We start from the raw sequence: 10,882 nt of genomic DNA on the forward strand, positions 1-10,882 counted from the left end.
CTAGTATTTGTAATGTATTGTTAAATAGATGTATGTTTAGTTTAGTTTAGTTTATTTGTTCATAGTTTTGTGGACAGTCCCTTTTGAGAAGGAGCAGCTTTAGCCTATTTGGCTAATTTCCAGCTGTAGTCCCCAGCCAGTTGTCAGTAGGTAACCTACAATATATAACAGCAAAACAAATTTAAAAAATACATTACATTTATAATTACAGCAGGCCTGAGCAAAAAGGGGAAAAAGCATATAAACATATTGCACACAGTTGAAGAACAAACAGGCAAGCACAGATGATGGCAAAGATATCAAGGCAGTTCATGCAACAACAACACAAACACACAGGAGACAAGGGAAAATAGGCCACAAAGATCACATTGAAAGCACATAGGGCAGAACATGCAGGCATGTAGCAGAGATGGAGCGGCAGCAACAATGACTAAGACTATGTCACATCAAACACACAAATCACGTCTGACAGAAGTTAATGTGTGCAATTATAGTTGTCGGACAGCCATGTTTTAAGGTGTGCTGTAAAGGTGGAATATGTATGTATAATGTATATCATTGATAGTGGTAGGCAGTGAATTCCAATTTCGTATTGCTCTAACAGAAAATGATTGTTGACCAAATGTGCTTTTTCTAAATGGGATTAGAAGGTCACCCCGTGTGGCGCTTCTGGTGATCTGATTGCTGCTGTTACGTTGGATTATGAATGACTTTAAAGGAGGAGGAGCGGTGTTATGCAGAATTTTGAAAACCAGGCAGATGTTTTTATATTTGATTACATCTTCCCAGCTCAGCAGTTTATGGTTATTTAATATAGTACAATGATGTAACCTGTTAAGCCCAGTTCATGTGGAATTCGCTTGCTGGAGGAGCAACATGTCCTTTACGACGTTGGCAGTAAAGGTGCGGCCACACCAGACGCGTATCTTGCGTACTTCGCGTATAAAATCGCCATTTTTTCCATAGGGAACCATTGGTTTACACGCGTATTACGCGTTTCACGCGTATAAGCAACATTTTACGCACGTAACGTGCGTATGAGGCGCGTATATCGCGTACATTTCAAGAGTTCAAAAAATGTAACTTTTTACGGTGCGGCCACACCAAACGCGTTACTCGCGTTGGATAACGCGAGTAACGCGCCTAACCTGACGCTTGATCATTGTGTGGTGGTTCAACGCTTCCAACGCGTCAACGCGCCAACGCAGCTAGATAAGTCCATTTCCATGCAAGTGAACGGAGCGTTCCCTCTTCGTCATAACTATCAAACCAAACATCCTTCACATTCACCGAGCGAACATTATGAAAGTAAAATGCACATTTCTCGCTAAAAATGTTTCCATAAACGCATTTAATGGCGTAACTACGTTACTATTTCCACCCAGAATAAAGATAGTTGTCGGCCGTGGCTGCACTGGAGTCCGAGGTAGGAAACCCAAACGCCGCCGTGTTTGGGTGATAGAGTTTAGATCGGGTTAGATTAAATAATCTCTGATATAAATAACAATAATCGGGTTAAATAACTTCACATGGTGTGTCTGGTGTGTTTCCAGCATTCGCAGTGTTGATCAGGAGAGAAATTGTCCGCCAAGACGTTGAGGTTGCTTAGCATCCAGAGACTCTGTCCATGCAAGTGAACGGAGCGTTCCCTCTTCGTCATAACTATCAAACCAAACATCCTTCACATTCATCGAGCGAACATTATGAAAGTAAAATGCACATTTCTCGCTAAAAATGTTTCCATAAACGCATTTAATGGCGTAACTATGTTACTATTTCCACCCAGAATAAAGATAGTTGTCGGCCGTGGCTGCGCTGGAGTCCGAGGTAGGAAACCCAAACGCCGCCGTGTTTGGGTGATAGAGTTTAGATCGGGTTAGATTAAATAATCTCTGATATAAATAACAATAATCGGGTTAAATAACTTCACATGGTGTGTCTGGTGTGTTTCCAGCATTCGTAGTGTTGATCAGGAGAGAAATTGTCCGCCAAGACGTTGAGGTTGCTTAGCATCCAGAGACTCTGTGCATGCAAGTGAACGGAGCGTTCCCTCTTCGTCATAACTATCAAACCAACCATCCTTCACATTCATCGAGCGAACATTATGAAAGTAAAATGCACATTTCTCGCTAAAAATGTTTCCATAAACGGAAATAGTAACTATGTTACTATTTCCACCCAGAATAAAGAAAGATGTCGGCCGTATGCTTCTGTCCAAGCTCACTACTCTCTGCCAGTGACGTCGGGTCAAGCTCCACACTGATTGGCTATCGCGGCTAAGCGCCACGCGTTGGAGCGTTGAAAGTTCACATTTCTGAACTCCGGGCGTTTATGCGTTGGGCGCGTTACTGCGTTTACGTGCGTAATTACGTGCGTCTGACGCGCCTAACGCCCCTAACGCGACGCTTCAACGCATGTAACGCGTCTACGTGCCTATACCAATGGTTCCCTATGCAAAAATGCCGAGTTTGGACGCCCCTAACGCGAGTAACGCCCCGTGCCCACTACCTCCTTCAGTCAACGGAGGAGGGAAGGCGTTGCTGACTGATGGGGGAGTAGTCTTTGCAGAGGCATCCGTCAGCCAATCAAATCGCTTCGCCGGGTTCTTCCCGCTACTTCCTGCTTGTTGCGATGCAAGATGACCCGCTTTCCCGCTTTCCAGTATCGTCAGAGCCCGAGTCGCGTCACAGTGCTTAAATTTGCAGACGCGATCTGATTGGATGACGGATCCGTCGCTGCCGAAAAAGTTGAACAATTTTCAACTTCTTGACTGAGCCGAAGGCTCCAACGGAACGGACGGATCCACAATGCATTGCGCGTCCGTCCCCATTAAAGTCAATGGGGATCACGCAACGGACGGAGGTAGTGGGCACGGGGCGTAACGCGGTTGGTGTGGCCGTACCGTTACGCTCATACGCATGACGATTAGCCGCGTTGCCCAATCAGCGTTGAGCTTGACCCGACGTCACTGGCAGAGAGTAGTGAGCTTGGACAGAAGCATACGGCCGACATCTTTCTTTATTCTGTGTGGAAATAGTAACATAATTACGCCATTAAATGCTTTTATGGAAACATTTCTAGCGAGAAATGTGCATTTTACTTTCATAATGTTTGCTCGGTGAATGTGAAGGATGTTTGGTTTGATAGTTATGACGAAGAGGGAACGCTCCGTTCACTTGCATGGACAGAGTCTCTGGTTACTAAGCAACCTCAACGTCTTGGCGGACTATATATCTGCTGATCAACACTACGAATGCTGGAAACACACCAGACACACCATGTGAAGTTATTTAACCCGATTATTGTTATTTATATCCGAGATTATTTAATCTAACCCGATCTAAACTCTATCACCCAAACACGGCGGCGTTTGGGTTTCCTACCTCGGACTCCAGCGCAGCCACGGCCGACAACTTTCTTTATTCTGGGTGGAAATAGTAACATAGTTACGCCATTAAATGCGTTTATGGAAACATTTTTAGCGAGAAATGTGCCTTTTACTTTCGTAATGTTCGCTCGGTGAATGTGAAGGATGTTTGGTTTGATAGTTATGACGAAGAGGGAACGCTCCGTTCACTTGCATGGACATGGACTCATCTAGGCGAGTGACGTAGGCGCGTATGGCGCGTATGGCGCGTATGCGACCATTTTTGACACAAAATGGTCAAGCAACATTTTACGCGCGTATCTCGCGTAAAAATTACGCGAGATATGCGTCTGGTGTGGCCGCACCTTAAGGGGTATAGCAACAGGGGCAGCAAGAAGAAAGCATGTGGCGACATTGCAGTGGCACTTGGTGTGGTGTTTTAAAGTGTCTTAGAGTACCATATTAAACGCTATATAAATTTCATTTATTATTATTATTAAGTTCAACTCGTGACCGTGTTAACTGGTGACCATTAGCCGAATGCGTCGTTTGTTGTCGTGGCTACGCCAGCTGTTGGAAATCGGGCCAGACACGTAGCTGTCCTTGCGAATGCCTCTTTGATTTGTCTTTCAATAAAATGTCAAAAACATTCCCATCTCATTCGTATTTGGAGTGTAATTGGAAGAAACTTGTCACGTAGAACCGTTTTAAGCAGAAATAAATAAAAAACGAATGCTTAAAATACGATACATTACGGGATTCGAACTCATACTATCGTGGGGGGGGATATTAATAAGGTCGGATTTCATTCCGTTGTACCGTGGACCCACATGGAAAATCTCCGCAAAAAAAATTATAAATTCTTCGTGAAAACACGAAAGGCAGCCAGATCAACTTGTGAACTTGCATTCACAGTTGCTAGGGAAACCACCTACCGTTGCAGCGCGTTGCAGCCAGTAGCCGCGTTTTCATGGACACATCTATGCCGCATAGATTTCTATGCGGCATAGAAAATGGTCATGTATACGCCTCATTCGGAATACAATTATCTGTTCGGCATAGATTCTATGCCGAATAGAAGAGGTGGTGTAGTCCGTTTTAAATCGCCATGTCTACACTTATTCCGCATAGATTGGGGTTTAACTTACTGCAGCCGCAGTAGTTCGCAATTGGTACACTGAGCTCCGTCTGTACTTTTAAGCACACCGAACTTCACCGCTGTCAAGGAAAGTGGATTTATTGCCTGATTCACGTCTTTGTTATCACTCCGTAAAAGTAGTCCGGTAAGCGTGTCCGGTTGCTAAGCGACGGGACACATGGATGTTATTAATGACGTGTTCGCGTATCGTAGTGTCCGCGCTCGTCCGAGATAACTGTAAATGAGTAGGCTACTATTAGTACTTTTGCAGGCTGAACGTTAAAATACTTCTTAACTTAGAGAGATGGCAGCTGCAGTAGTTCGCAATTGGACCTTCGAGGATTCCTGGTCACTAATTTCCCATAAGACCATTCTCTCCCACCAGTCTTGGCTGCGGACTCGCATCCAAATTCCTCTTGTTTGCGGCGGAGCTTAGGGTAAATATAAAGATCTGACGAGAAATTGACGTTGCTGCGCTGTCGTCCTCCTTCTTAATTGAAGGAGCAGGCAGAGAAAAGCTCTCTCCTGCTGTGCTTTCATTAAAATCAAATTTAAAATCCCCGATAGTGATAAGACATCCATTATGTCGCCGCCGGTCCAGAGATGTGTCAGGTGTGCGCGAGAGACAGAACGGACACTTTTGTTACTGCCATGTATACAGAATACAGTACATTCGGAACACATTTTAGGAACAGATCTATGCCGCATAGAAATCTATGCGGATCAGATGTGCCATGTAAACGCGGCTACTGTGAACTGCCCAGTTTTAGAACGTCGCAGCCCGTCTCGTCGCAAGGCGTCGCGACCAGTTGTGAGTTGCGAGTTGCAAGTCGTTGCAAGGTGAATCTTTGGTCTGAACTGGGCTTTATGCTGGTCCAACACTTTGAGTGTTCTCTTGTAAAGAGTTGCTAATGGCTTCAATGACAAACTGTTAGTTTTTCCCCCAGCTTGTCATACAGTAGGCCTATGTAAGATGTGACTTAATCATGGCATCCATGCCAAGTTTGGCAACATTAAAAGTTAGGGAATTTCTAATATATTTAAAATTGGCTAGGCAAAACTTTACCCTGTTGCACACTTTCTTAATGTGTGATTTAAAAGAAAGAGTAGAATCAATGATAATGCCCAGATACTTAAATTGTGGCACTTATGTTTTGACCTAATATTGTTATGTTCGACATGATGTTACATTGTCTTTTGGTAAAATACATTCCTACGGTTTTATTAACATTAAGTTGCAGGCAGGAATGGTTTGGTCAATTAGTGATCTGGTCCATAGCTGTAGTGAGTTTAGCAGCAGCCAGATCTTTTGTTTTGGCATGCATATGTACTACAGTGTCGTCTGCATACATTTGTATTTTGATATCAGGACAAACCAACGGCAGATCATTAATATACAGACTAAACAAAAGCGGGCCAAGTATCGATCCTTGTGGTACCCCATTGCATAAGTTAAGAGCTGGTGAACGTTGATTGTTCACAAAAACATGTTGACTTCTACCAGTTAAATATGACTCAATCCATTTGAGTGTTAAAGGTGAGAAGTTAAAAGCAGATAGTTTGGCAATAAGGGCCTGATGGTTGACTGTTTCGAAAGCTTTACGAAGGTCTAAAAATACAGCCCCAACATCACTTCCCTTGTCGACCTTTGCTCGGACCTCCTCTAAGATGAAACACTTAGCTGTTTCCACAGAGTGGTGGGTCCTGAAGCCAAACTGCATGGGATGAAGAGTAAATGGACCATTATTTAAAAAAGAAACAAGCTGCTCTGATACACATTTCTCAGCAACCTTGGAAATTATAGGTAAAATACTGATTGGGCGGTAGTTACATATGTTCTGAGGGTCGTCTGACTTGAATATGGGAGTAACAATTGCTGTCTTCCAGGTTGTTGGTAATATCCCCTGTCGTACTGACTGGTTGATAGTTTGTGTGATTGGGTAGGCTAGGTGACTTGCAGAGATTTACGCATTTTAGAATCCATACCATAAATATCCTTTGCTGCTAAGATCTTAAGAGAATTAATTATTGCTTGAGTTTTAAGTTCAGAAATAGGTTGAATGCTGAAAGAAGGCTTGTTTTCATCTACTTCTAGAATTCTTGCAGTTGTTTAGGGAAAATTCTGTGCAATTTCAGCCACAGAATTTATTAAATATTCATTAAAAGCTACAGCTAGTTGTGCTGGATCTTGCATTGATTTACCATTCAGATTCAGCTCTAACTGCCTCCTGGGCCTGTGACTAATTCCCATTACATTTTTAATCTGTTCCCAGATCAGCTTTGTGTTACCCTTGCCTCATTGATAATTGCTTTGGCCTTTCTGATGAATTTGATTACTTTATTACGCAGTGAAGTGAACCTATGTCTGTCAATATTTAATTCGGTCTTCAATGATCTTTTCCATGCAGAGTCTCTTTCCTTCATCAGGGTGAATATTTCAGTATTGAGCAAGGGAAGTGCATTGATTTTTTTCTTTTCTTTGACCTTTTTAGTAAACTCCTTAACTAGACTATGTAACTTGGCAGATAACAATTTGCTTTCTGCTTCTGTATTGCTTCCAGTAAGTAAATGTTTCCAATCAGTCTGCTGCACTGCTCTTTGGAAATTAGCCATTTAATTTTTTGGAATCCTGAGTGGCTCTTTAGGTTTATTAGAATGATGAAAACGTTTCTTTGTTCGTTTTCTGGACATTAATGTCAGATTATGGTCAGACAGTCCAGTAATACAATTAAATGTCTTAACAACTCTTTCAGGCTTGTTACCAAATATTAATTCTATTTGAGTCTGGGAAGATGCAGTTATTCTAGTTGGACCTTCCAACAATTGTGTAAAATCCAGACTATCTATAATCTGTTTAAGGGGTTTCCTATTAGTTTTATCTAACCAGTTACAATTTAGATCGAAAAGTAGTATTAGTATGTGTAACTAGATAACTAGATATCCCAATGCATTTTCTTGGTTGATCATGTATCATCAGGTAATAAACAATAATCCATTAAACAATAATGTTAAATGAGTAACTTCTACTTGGAATCTTATTTTATACTTAACACTTATTTTCCTAAAGAACATGAGTAGTTTCTCTATCCGTGGACAGGTTTTGAGTGGAGGATTAAACCACCAGCCCCTTGGACGCTTCTGCCATCGTCGTACAGGTACATCTTTGTTATGCACACACACACACACACACACACACACACACACACACACACACACACACACACACACACACACACACACACACACACACACACACACACACACACACACACACACACACACACACAGGCACACATGCACACACACACACACACACACACACACACTTCCAGTTTCCACCAGAAGAACACTCTGGCTGTATTGACCCGCACCCAGTGTCCACCACTAGAAGAAGGTTGTTGCACTGGGGCATCTCCCAGCGTCCAAGAGTAGAAGACTGTGGTTGAACTGGGCAGCTGAGAAAGCACGTAGTACTACACTACACATATGACAGCACATTCATTCAGCCCTGGAGAGGGGGGGAAGAGGAGGAGAGGAAGGGGGGGGGAGAGGAGGAAGGGAGGGAGGAGGAAAAGAGGAGGAGAGGAAGAGGGGATGAGAAAAAGGAGTGGATAGGGAGGAGGGGGGTGAGGTGGGGGGGGGGAGGGAGGTTGGGGAGATGGAGGGGAGGAGGAGGTGGAGGAGGAGATGGAGGGGAGGAGGAGCAGACGCGGGGCTGGATTTCTAGGAAAGAGGAGGTGCTGGGTGGTGTCTACGCTCCCGTCCAGCTGAGCAGCTTCTTAAAATAAGCAAACAGTGGCCAGACTGGACCTGCCAGGCGTCTGGCTCTCTGTCTGGCTCTCTTTCTGGGCCGCACTGCCACTAAATATTGGTGACAGGTGTTTCGAAGCAGCCACACCTGGTGATCATTAACATACACACCCCTGGACATCCGCCAGACACACACACACACACACACACACACACACACACACACACACACACACACACACACACACACACACACACACACACACACACACACACACACACGTACACCGACATAAGCACATACGCATGCACACACACACACACACACACACACACACACACACACACACACACACACACACACACACACACACACAGACACACACACAGACACATAGACACTCACATGCAGGAGCATGCACATTCACACCGCCTATATTCAATCATTTTGTGGATGAGAGGAGAGGTGTAGAGGTGAGGACAGGAGGGGAGAGAGGACAGAGAGGAGAGAAGAGGAGAGGCAGAGAGGTGAGGACAGGAGGGGAGAGAGGAGAGGTGAGGACAGGAGGGGAGAGAGGAGAGCTGAGGACAGGAGGGGAGAGAGGAGAGCTGAGGACAAGAGGGGAGAGAGGAGAGCTGAGGACAGGAGGGGAGAGAGGAGAGGTGAGGACAGGAGGGGAGAGAGGAGAGGTGAGGACAGGAGGGGAGAGAGGAGAGCTGAGGACAAGAGGGGAGAGAGGAGAGCTGAGGACAGGAGGGGAGAGAGGAGAGGTGAGGACAGGAGGGGAGAGAGGAGAGGTGAGGACAGGAGGGGAGAGAGGAGAGCTGAGGACAAGAGGGGAGAGAGGAGAGCTGAGGACAGGAGGGGAGAGAGGAGAGGGGAGGACAGGAGGGGAGAGAGGAGAGGTGAGGACAAGAGGGGAGAGTTTTCTTGGGATTTCCACCAGAGATGTTCCCAGTGCCTGCTTGCCTGTTTGTCTGTGCTGGTCATATGGGTTGTAGTTTCTTAAAACCAAATTGATACACATACATAGGCACCTGGACCATAGGAACCCTGTGGATCTCTCTGTCAGCGGCGTTACCCACAGAGTCCAGAGGTTATGGGCATCTCTGTCTTAAAAGGATTTGCAAAACATGCATTTGAGATTATTTTTACTTTACTTTTACTATTACTTCTAGCTAGAAGCCTGGGAATTAGGACTTGTAAATGTTTTCATCTTTACCTTATAAATATCGACCCAGAACAATAAAGTGGGGAACCACGGCGTATTGACCCACCCACTACTGACAGCGGCTCTTCGACCCCCTAGTCAAAGTATAATCTGGTCTTTAGAGGGAGCCTGGCGTTGGTCTGCCTTTAAGGCTGGTCATGTTTAGACCATTCTGGAACCGTTACAGTAACTAGACTCCTGTTGCCAGGGATGGGCGTTCCATTTGCATCCAATAAGTCTAAATAAATCTATCAAATTATCTGATGTTAACACATCTCATATGTATAGACTGTGTTTATCCAAACAGCACATTTCTCCTGTTTTCACCTCAAAATAAGGATTTGGTTATCGCAGACTAAGAAACACCAAGAAGTACTAGCACACACACACACAGACACACTCAGACCTACATCCCGCCCACCCGCACACACACATCTGGTCGAAAGTTATGGTAATTGTGCATAATTGTTTTGGCTTGCACAAAACACATTGATACTAATGTTACTTGCACATAATTTGAACATACCAACACAAACATGAATGCACACGCACACAAACAAACATACACACACACACACATACACACGCACACTGGTGGGCTCTCACCTGGGTGGCAGTCCAAGGGCTTCTTGGGCCAGTTTTAGTTGCTGTCGTCCGAGGATGTCGCAGACAGTGTTTGTTTTGTGTGTGTGTGTGTGTGTGTGTGTGTGTGTGTGTGTGTGTGTGTGTGTGTGTGTGTGTGTGTGTGTGTGTGTGTGTGTGTGTGTGTGTGTGTGTGTGTGTGTGTAGGTGTATGTGTGTGTGCACCAGGGGAAACCTGGTGGCTTGGTTGTGCTGTGTGCTGAGATGTGTGAGTGTATCGAGTGAGAGAAAAAGAGAAAAGGAGAAAGAGAAAAAGGGAGAGAAGGGGGAGGGAGGGAGAGAGGTAAGGTGTGTGCAAGCATCTCTCTCCTCCCCTGGACCCAATGAGAGACAGAGAGAAAGAGAGAGAGAGAGAGAGAGAGAGAGAGAGAGAGAGAGAGAGAGAGAGAGAGAGAGAGAGAGAGAGAGAGAGAGAGAGAGAGAGAGAAAGAGAAAGAGAGAAAGAGAGAGAGGTGTGCGCAAGCATCTCTCTCCTCCCCTGGATCCAATGAGAGACAGAGAGAAAGAGAGAGAGAAAGAGGTAGAGAGAGAAAGAGAGAGAGAGAGAGAGACCGACAGACAGAGATAGAGAGTCAGAGAGAGAGAGAGAGAGAGAGAGAGAGAGAGAGAGAGTCTGTCTCAGTCTCTACCTACGTACCTGTCTGGCCGTAGTGTTGTGAGAGTATTTTAGATGAATATGCTGGATTTCATACGACCTCATCATCTCCTCCTCTTCCTCTCTACCTCCTCTTCATCTCTACCTCCTCTTCCTCTCTACCTCCTCATCATCTCTAC

General features: G+C 44.8%; 1 protein-coding gene across 1 annotated transcript in view; it reads right to left on the reverse strand.

Moving 5' to 3' along the window:
- The window catches only part of adamtsl2 (ADAMTS-like 2), a 60,709-nt gene extending 50,394 nt beyond the window's left edge, over positions 1-10,315 (reverse strand). The window contains exon 1 of the mRNA XM_056596453.1: positions 10,073-10,315. The gene's annotated coding sequence lies outside the window, so the exon portion shown is untranslated. The remainder of the gene's footprint in view (positions 1-10,072) is intronic.
- Between the last annotated feature and the right edge of the window lie 567 nt (positions 10,316-10,882).

The sequence above is a fragment of the Gadus chalcogrammus genome, chromosome 8, assembly GCF_026213295.1.
Source record: "Gadus chalcogrammus isolate NIFS_2021 chromosome 8, NIFS_Gcha_1.0, whole genome shotgun sequence".
Classification (NCBI taxonomy): Eukaryota; Metazoa; Chordata; class Actinopteri; order Gadiformes; family Gadidae; genus Gadus; species Gadus chalcogrammus.